Below are 9,724 nucleotides of genomic sequence, written 5' to 3'. Positions count from 1 at the left end.
TCTACCGTGTTAGAGAATTGGTTGTGCATAGTTTTGAGTATATTTTTTTGATCCACTGTATATGCTTTTTATACCGGATATCTTTTTCAGACTCTCTAAAATTGGAGAAAATTAAACACACTCAAACCAAGCGGTGGTAATATTTATTAAGAACACAAGGAACATCTCCGTCAAAATGAGTAAAATCATTTATTTTTGAAGTAATATTTATTAAGAACACAAGGAACATCTCCATAAAAATGAGTAAAAACATTTATTTTTGAAGCGTATTATTGAGGCTCCTAACTGGGTGTGAGGGCTCCTGTGGATGGGTTCCGGTTATGTGGTCCTCTTTAAATGTTGACACCTATAAATAGTATTATATAATTGTTTCTTTTTTACCTTCTTAACTTCCTGTTGACACGGCATATAAATAGTATTATATAGTTGTTTATCTTTCTTAGCTTCTTAACTTCGTGTTGACTTCCTGCTGGCACGGCATATAAATAGTATTATATAATTATTTATCTTTTTTATCTTCTTAAATTCCTATTTTTCCTCAAAAATAGAACGGTTGAAGTATGTGGTCCCTTTTTAAATGCTGACACGTCATATAAATAGTATTATATAATTGTTTATCTTTTTTAGTTTTTTAACTTCCTACTTTTTCTTAAAAAATAGAACGGTTGATGGGATTTGGAGGGACGGGTACTTTTTGTATGTGGCCCGATCACATCGTATCCGGGACGGGTGTGAGGACTAAATTTGTAACAAAAATACCCTTCAATAACTATCATAACTAAAACTGTTAAAGGGTCCATGTCCATGGATATGCGGTCCAAAACAGATGTCTTTTGGTATTCCTTTTAGTTTTTTGGTTTTTCCTTCTCCATGTATATATATGTATTATATCTATGTAACCAGGAGATCTCTGATCAATATAGAATCCTTCTCTTTGTCTGTCTGTTTCTCTTTTCATATCTTTTATACTACAAAACAATATCAAGCACGAGCTCTTATCACTGCCTGTGTTAATATCAATTCAGAGAGTACGGGATAATCAGCATGTGATATCCATCGGATCCGTACTTCATTTTATTTTCAATCGGATACTTTAGGGATGAGCAAGATGGAGTCAATCCGACAAGAATTTGTACTATTAGACTCATAAGGATTTGAGTATCATCGTTGGATGGCTGATGCGAATACCGCTTTTGTAGCAAAAGAATACACCCACACCATCAAACCCTCTTCTGACGAAAATGCTGCTCCAGCAACTGAAGTAGAAAAGGCTGAAGCTCTCCGATATTTGAAGAAACATATTGAACCTAATCTCCTTTGGGCATACCATCACATAAGGTGTCCTAAAGAACTATGGGATGAACTAGCAAACCGTTTTGGCAACATCCAGGATTCCCTACTCCCACTGTTGAATGAACAATGGCACGACATTCGATTTCTTGATTATGTGAAGGTAAGTGATTTCCGGAAAGACATGCTTCAGCTACAAGCATGTCTTGATTTTTTTGGAAAGAAACTAACGGATGATGATATGATTCAAAATACATTGTCTACTTTCCCTCTGTCATCTGTCATTTTGCCAACCAATACTGCATAAAGGTTGATAATAAGATAATAGCAACTCTTAGCAACTTAATCAACTTATTGCGGGTGGCCGAAAGGCACAATCAAATTCTAGCAAACAACAATGTTAGCGCCGTTGGGAAGAAGAAAATTCCTGAGGCTAACTATGCCAAGGATAACAAAGGAAAACACCACAAAGAAAAGAGGGTTAAACATGTTGATTCATATTCTCATGCTCCATACTCACGTGGGAATAATAACCCAGTGGAAGAGGACAAAAAGGCCATCGTGGAAGGGGCCATAGGCGTGGAGGACATTGTAATACCTGGTCTAGAGATGTTACTTCTGTACCTAGTGGTAGGGGCAACACTGCTGAAAAAACACATAAGAATCCCCCCCACCCCCAACCCACCCCCGTTAGAGAATAGCTCGGTTGAACCCACCAAGCGTTGGTATGTCAAGTTTGGTTGTCATATTTTAGTGAACCAAAACTCATTTAAGAGTCGCTTGATTAAATGTACTAGAGTCAACTTCGTATAGGTTAGCTTGAAAGTATTAGGATTTGAGACATTACAAGTATTGCGAAGACTTGAATAAGTGAAGAAGTAAGGAGATACAACCACAACCTCATCCTTCCGTTTGAGGTTAGTGATATTTCACTTGAACTGTATCATTCCCTAACGTATTTTTCAAGTCGTGCATATTGAAAACAAAACTGCGAAGCATGAACACTCTAGATAGACATAGTATTAAGGAATACAATACAAGGTTTATTGCTTAATCATTAAACTTTGTAGATAAGACATCGACATAATCGTTTGAATGCTACGTGATTATGTATGGGTATGAGGTGAGGATTTCATCCTAGGAAACAATGTTTTTACATGTGTTTTAAGGAATTAAGTTCATGAACTTTGTTTGTGAATCGAAAAGGAAATCGCCAGGCGTTATTGGGACTGTTCTTCATTGCATATCTTATGAACGACCAATATGTGTGATTAGTATAACCGCTCATGACTTGTTTGTGTTCTTGGTAAAACTATTCACATGCGGCCTGACTTTTGTATTGGTAGGACTTTTATTAGTGAAACCAATCTTAAGTAATCACCTGATGGTATGATTGAGTTTGTGTAGTTTGTAAGACCTAACACTGGGTAAAGGGGAACCGATCCTAGTAAGAGGTGCAACACATCACAAAGGGGAATCGATCCTTGTATGGGGTGCAGCAAGGTTTATAACAGAAAGGGGAACCGATCCTATGGACATGTGCAACACGTTTTTAGGCAAAGGGGAACCGATTCTATGGACATGTGCAACACATATGAGTTAGATTCCATATATATGTGGAGAACCGATCCTAGTACTTAGTCAACCGAATTTTGGAAAGCTAGTGTGCATAGTACTCACATGGAGGTAGAACCGAAACTTGTTTTGGTAGAATCGTTAAACCCATGATTTGTGATTGAGAGTTCTTAATTAATCGCATAGCTCTTGAAAGTCAGATGAACCAATTCTAAACTTGTTTGAAAGCGTGGTAAATCGGTTTCAAGTGTATAAGTATGAAAGAGGACTTACAAAGTAAGGATATCAACACACTTTGAGCACGTGCATTTATGCGTATCTTTTATTGTTCAAAGATATTCCTTAACAGCTAAGAAGGAAGTAAATCCCAGGATCAAAATTAAATAAGTTAAGAATCTTTTAATTAAGGTTTTTAATTATATATGGAAAATAAGAATTAGTAATGTGTATTTGCTAGTTAAAGATTTTCCAAGGAGATTTTCGATCAATATTTTTGGACAGAGCATTCTCAGGAATTATGAAAACCGAATATGGAAATTATTATTAAATATCTTGAGAATATTTTCGGTTTTGGAAATTCCTTGGTGTCCAAACTTCCTTGTCTATAAATACTTGAAGTTTGCATTTCAGGCAAACTAATCCTTCATGACAGTAAACTTCCTCTGTTGTACTGTTATTGGTGAAACCGCCTTTTCGGAGAGGAGAGTAACCTAATTAGGCGAAATCTCTTACGGTCGCTCAATTTAAAGACTTCTTTGGGATTGAGAAGCTCTACGAGTACCGTTAGTGGGAAACTATATAATTTTGGTTTATCTTTTATTTTCGATTGATTTGATTGACTAACGGTGGTTGAACTTTGATTGCACCTAGTTTGTTTATGCTTGAGAATCTTCTCTTCTGATATTAGATTCACTCAAACTAGTTCGAAGTTTTGACAGGGATCTTTAGACTGTTGTTAGTTCTAAAGACGATCTTGTGATAATCCATTGTTAACACACTCCGTTCTGTATGTGATTGGTCGCAAGAGATTCAAGTAGTTGTGTGCAGGTGTTTATTGAAGATCTAAGAAGATTTGAAGACAAAGAAGAGATAGAAGATTTCTGACTTGGTTATATAAATATTTGGTGTGCACAATACTTGTTTTGGTAAAAATAGGATCTCACTATAGTCGGTTTATCCTTGTGGTAGATTGGATAGAATAGTTGAGTAGATAGGCATCAATACGGTTCCTTGGGATTAAAGGTATTGATTGCAAAAAATCTTATGATTACTTTGGGTAATTGAACATAAGATATATCTAAGAACCTGACTAAGGATTTTATGTTAAGATAAATAGAAGAGCCTTTGTCCGACTCATATCACTTGGTTGAAGAGAGTCGATACCAAACAGATTGGTTGTTCCTTTACTGTTTGGAATACGAACCAAAGGAATTGTTCCAAGTACGCGACTTATTTATAAGTTGGAGGCGTAGGACTACAGACGGAACTAGGTGAACTATAGGTTTAGTTGTTTGGTCTCAACTATACGAAGTTGGTTTATTTTGTATAGCGGCTTAATCCTAAGAGTATTCAATTCTGGACAAGGTTCCAGGGTTTTTCTGCATTTGCGGTTTTCCTCGTTAAAGAAAATCTTGCTGTGTCATTTCCTTTATATTTACGCATTATAATTGTTTTATTATAATTAAAGTAAATTACACAAATGTTAATTCTATTTACTTGATAAGCAATCCTATTGTGTTTGGTTAAGTCCGAACCTTTGTATCAAGTAAACATACTTCGTTGTTGCATTGTCTCGATCTCGTATCCATAGACGATCACACGAAGTGTGAACCGATTAGTTGTATTGTCTCGACTCAGTCCATAGACAATCACTTTCAGAGAAAGGACTTATAGGAAGGAAAAGTTTTAGCTTGAGGTATATTTGGGTGCCCTCGCCTTTTCAATTGATATCAGAGCAGGCAAACACGAAAATATCTAACAATCTGTGTTTGGTGCGATCCATCCTATAAGAATGAACTCGAGTTCTCATGAATCGACTTCAATTAACGTACCGCCAAGATTTGACGGGACAAACTATCTGTGGTGGAAATATTCTATGCGATCGTTTCTTCAATCACGAGACTTTAATACTTGGCTATTAGTCGTCGATGGTTATATTCGTCCAAAGATAGAAAATTCGGAAACTGAGTTTAAACGCTTTGTAGATTTTCAAATGAATAAAAGGCTCTAGCAAAGCAGAATTCAGATGGTTTGAATGCTATAATATATGTTGTAAGCTGTGATCTACAACATCATGTATCAACATGTCAAACTTCGAAAGAAGCTTGGGATAATCTTCAGATCGTATTCGAAGGAAACACTTCAGAGAAAGAAGGTAGACTTCAAACTCTTATGTTCGATTGGGAAAACCTTCGAATGAATGACAACGACACATTTGAAGAGTTTTATCTTAAACTCTCTGAGATAATTAATGCTTCTTTCTCTCTTGGAAAGACTATTTCTAAAAAGATATAGTATGCAAAATTCTCAGATCGTTGGCATCTAGATACGACTCTAAAAGGCATGCAATTATAAAAGCTAATGACCTTTCCTCTCTATCTAGAAGTTTTTTAGTTGGAAAACTAAAGATATTTGATCAAGAGAATCTCTCTAAACAAAGAGACAGTGTGGGCTACAAAGCCATAAAAAGGGTTCCGACCCAATATTTGGAGAACTCCGAAGATCAAGAAGATCAAACTGCTGAAGATAGAAAGGAGATAAATCATCATTTGTCTCTTGTTACTCAACGATTCAAGAAACTGTTGAGACCTCGAAAAAGAGAATCACCAGTATCAAACAGGAAAAATGTTTCCTTACAAAAACATGAAGACACCTGGGATGATGATGATATTATTCCTCAATGCTACAAGTGCAGAGGGTTTGGTCATATTTCTCCAGATTGTCCAACTAAGGATGGACAATGGAAAAGAAATGCTTACGCTGCAACACTTGATTATTGCCCCAACGAGAATGATCAAGGTGATGAGATAGATCATGTAGCAACCATCGCAGAAGTCTATGAATCTGAAAGTCTTCCAAGACTAGATACTCAAGAAGGGGTTACTCATTGCTCTGAAAAAGAAAAAGTATTTAAACTCATTTTCGATATTAAATGTTGTCAAGATGAGATAAGGAAGTTAAAGGCAGAAAATCAGAAACTGAGAAATAGGCTCAATTGCATTAGAAAATCATCACCCGATCTGAATGTATCAAGTAACAAGGAGGTAAGACTGAATAAATCTAGATCCAGAAAACGTAATACTTCTGGTATTTGCTTCTTGTGCAAACAAAGAGGGCATTATCAAAGGCAATGTCCTAATACTAAATAGAGACAGAACTGTATAAAACCGAAAACTCAAGATCGAAGTATAGGTCAAAGATCTATTCTAAAAGGAGGAATAAATTCCTTGAATGTCAAGATCTTGCATCAAGAGTAAATGGTGAAATCTTCAAAGGAGGAAATTTCAACAACCAAAAGGTGACAACCTAACTGGTTATCATAGATCCTTACTTGTTACTCTCAAAAAGTGTACAATAAGGATATAGATGTAAATATTTGGATAAAAATATTTCTAAAAATTGATGTTTCGGTTAAGATTTTTTATTGAAATAATATTCTCAAAAGATTTTGAGACAAAGTTCTAGAGCTTATAAGAGAGAAGACCTCTTACCTCATTTTCATAGAGTTTTGACAAAATGTCTACCTCTAGTTGCAACTCTCGCAAAACCGAAAAAGTCTGGACCATATTGTTTCCTAACAAGAAACTTCGTCTTGAGTCATCTGATGGCGATTCTGATTCTTCTCCAGAACTACATCAAAACGTTCCTAATGAAGAGATATCTTCACTCAATGATAATCTTCTCAAGAATCTTTCACTAAAATTAGATCTAATTTTATGTGAGGTAAGGAACATGGAAAGGGATTTGGGAAAGGAAATCAAGGAAGTCAATGACAATGTTGTTAGTCTTGAATCAAGACTAGTAATCATATAAGATGATTGGAATCCGGTAAAATCCTCTGATCCGGCTTCAACAGTGGAGGAAACTCTAAAAGGTTGAAATTAGAGTTTTAAAATTAGAAAAATAGACTACAATTTTTGATTTCTTTCATTGATTGTATTGAGTCTATTATGAATAAAAACTATTATGACTAAAGTTATTTGATTTATAATTTTTCCTTGTGATAGTTTTTGATATACATAGCCTGTGCTTGAATGCTTTATTTAATGCTATGTATGTTTATGAGATGTTTGATTTCGGTTTTATTACCTTGATATTAGATCTCATAATATGTTGTGAACCCTTATGGTTTCGGTGACTTTTTGATTTAGGAGGATTAAGTTCTAGCCCATGTTGGTAGGCTTTATCAAAGGATCATGAGGGCTTCTGATAGAAACAATATGTGAAAAAGTCACAATATGTTGAATCGGTTTGGTTTAGCATAAAAGCATATGTGTTTCATGGGTTTTCAACTTTTGCTTGCAATAGTTAAAAACCGGTTTTCAACCTTTCTCTGGTAAAGGTTGGTTCTTGTTATTCTTTTGTTTTCCATAAGGATGACAACATAATGGTATTTCGATATCAATTCTCCCTGGAAGAAGAAGATGCGATCATATTGGAGAAGTTGGATGCAAAATTGAGGTAACAATCTTGTTAGTTAATTGTTTTCCTGTTTAAGAAAAGCCTAATGTAATTGCTTATATCTTTTTTCTTTTGCTTAACAAAATTTCGGTACAATTGATGTTTTTATTCAATTATGTATGTATGGATGTGTGTGTGATTTAATTGGTCCCGGTTAAGAAAAACTATTGTTATCTTACTTTGTTGTATGGTATCAATTGTTTAGGCTTACAAAATTTATGGTGCAATTGCGGTGCTTTAATGTTTATGTTGTTTCAATTGCTTCCGGTTGAGGTGAATAATTATGCAAGTTGATTTGTTTTGGTTTGTTTGAATTATTTATGGCTTGAAAAAAGAATATGTTTACGGGATGAGTTGTTTAGTCCAATTCGATTCCGGATAAGAGAAACTAAGTTAATTCTGACATATCCTTTTGGTTAGCAACGCTTGCGAGTTCTACCGAGCAGTGCTCTAACACATTCCATTGCCCGAATCAAGTAACTCTAATGTAGTTGCAGGAAATCCTACACTACACCCCTCATATGATTTCATTATTACTCAACTCATTTTTAGATTTACACTCTTAATTTTATTAATCAATCTTTGAATGTTCTTACAAGAAAAGATAAAGGAATCAAGAATGACCTCAGCTCTAGACTTTCTATCTCCTATTTACTTGTTTCTTACTCAAAAAGATCTCTCCCCTTCCTTTACAACCGAACGACTATTTATAGGGAAGTACATAGTGGATGACAGCTAATATGTCCTTTATTTCGAATATGGCTTGCGACATTCTCGCAACCTTACAAATGTTAATCTCGCAAACTCTCTAATTTTCGCAGGACCATCACATCTTACTCATGATTTTAGCTGACGTCGTTTATTATATCATTTCTGAAATTGTTCTGCGACGCTGTTGTGTTGTTGATAATTTCGCTAAGATATCATTGTTGCGAGATTCTGATCCTACATCTAAATCAAAGAGTGCGTTTTCAATTAAGTTGAAACGCTCACTTTACGGATTAAAGCAATCCGGGCGGATGTGGTATACCCGTCTAAGTGATTATTTGATTGGGAAGGGATACACAAATAATGAGTTATGCCCCTGTGTATTTAAAAGAAAATGAGTTTCGGATTTGCAAGTATAGCCGTGTATGTTGATGATATGAACATAATAGGTACTCTTGATGAAATCAGAGAAACCGCAAGCTATCTGAAATATGAATTTGAGATGAAAGTTCTTGAGAAAACTCGATTTTGTCTAGGACTTGAACTAGAACACCGAGCTTGTGGAATAATGATCCACCAGTCTGCATATGTCCATAAGATACTTAGGCAACTCAATATGGACAAGGTGCATCCTGCTAGGACTCCCATGATTGTTCGAAGTTTAGATGTACAAAAGGATCTATTTCGTCCAAAGGAAGATGACAAAAAGGTATTGAGAGCTGAAGTTCCCTACCTAAGTGCAATAGGTGCATTATTGTACTTAGCGCAAATGTACTCGACCTGATATATCATTTTCAGTGAACTTGTTAGCTAGATACAACTCAGCGCCTACACGACGTCATTGGAATGGTATAAAGAATGTTTTCAGATACCTAAAAGGAACCATTGACATGGGTTTATTTTATCCCTATGAAGAAGTAAGAAGGACTGCTAATAGAAATGCAACTCCCTACACTGAAATCCCAAACAATGTTTTGGTTGATTTTGTTGATACTGGGTACCTCTCGGACCCACATAAAGGTTGATCACAAACTGGTTATGTGTTCACCACTGCAAACACATCGATATCTTGGAGATCGATCAAGCAAACTCTTGTGGCTTACACGAGGCGGTTCGTGAGTGTGTATGGTTAAGGTCTATCATTACACACATTCGAGGAATATGTGGTATGAGTTCTACCACTGATGAGCCAACTTGCATTTATGAGGATAATGTAGCTTGCATCGAACAGATGAAGCAAGAGTACATTAAGGGTGATAATACGAAGCATATATCACCAAAGTTCTTTTACAATCAGCAACAACAGTCTCTTCTGAAAATTCAAGTCAGTCAACTAAAATCTGATGAGAATGCGGTAGATTTATTTGCTAAGTCATTGCCTAAGTCCACTTTTGAAAAGCATGTCAAAAGTATCGGACTAAGAAAATTGTCTGAACTCCCTTGAATGCAATCGGGGGAGGGGGGGGGGGGG

This window comes from Papaver somniferum, chromosome 10, assembly GCF_003573695.1.
Source record: "Papaver somniferum cultivar HN1 chromosome 10, ASM357369v1, whole genome shotgun sequence".
NCBI classification, from domain to species: Eukaryota; Viridiplantae; Streptophyta; class Magnoliopsida; order Ranunculales; family Papaveraceae; genus Papaver; species Papaver somniferum.
The sequence above is the reverse complement of the archived record's forward strand: the minus strand, read 5'-3'. Positions refer to the sequence as shown.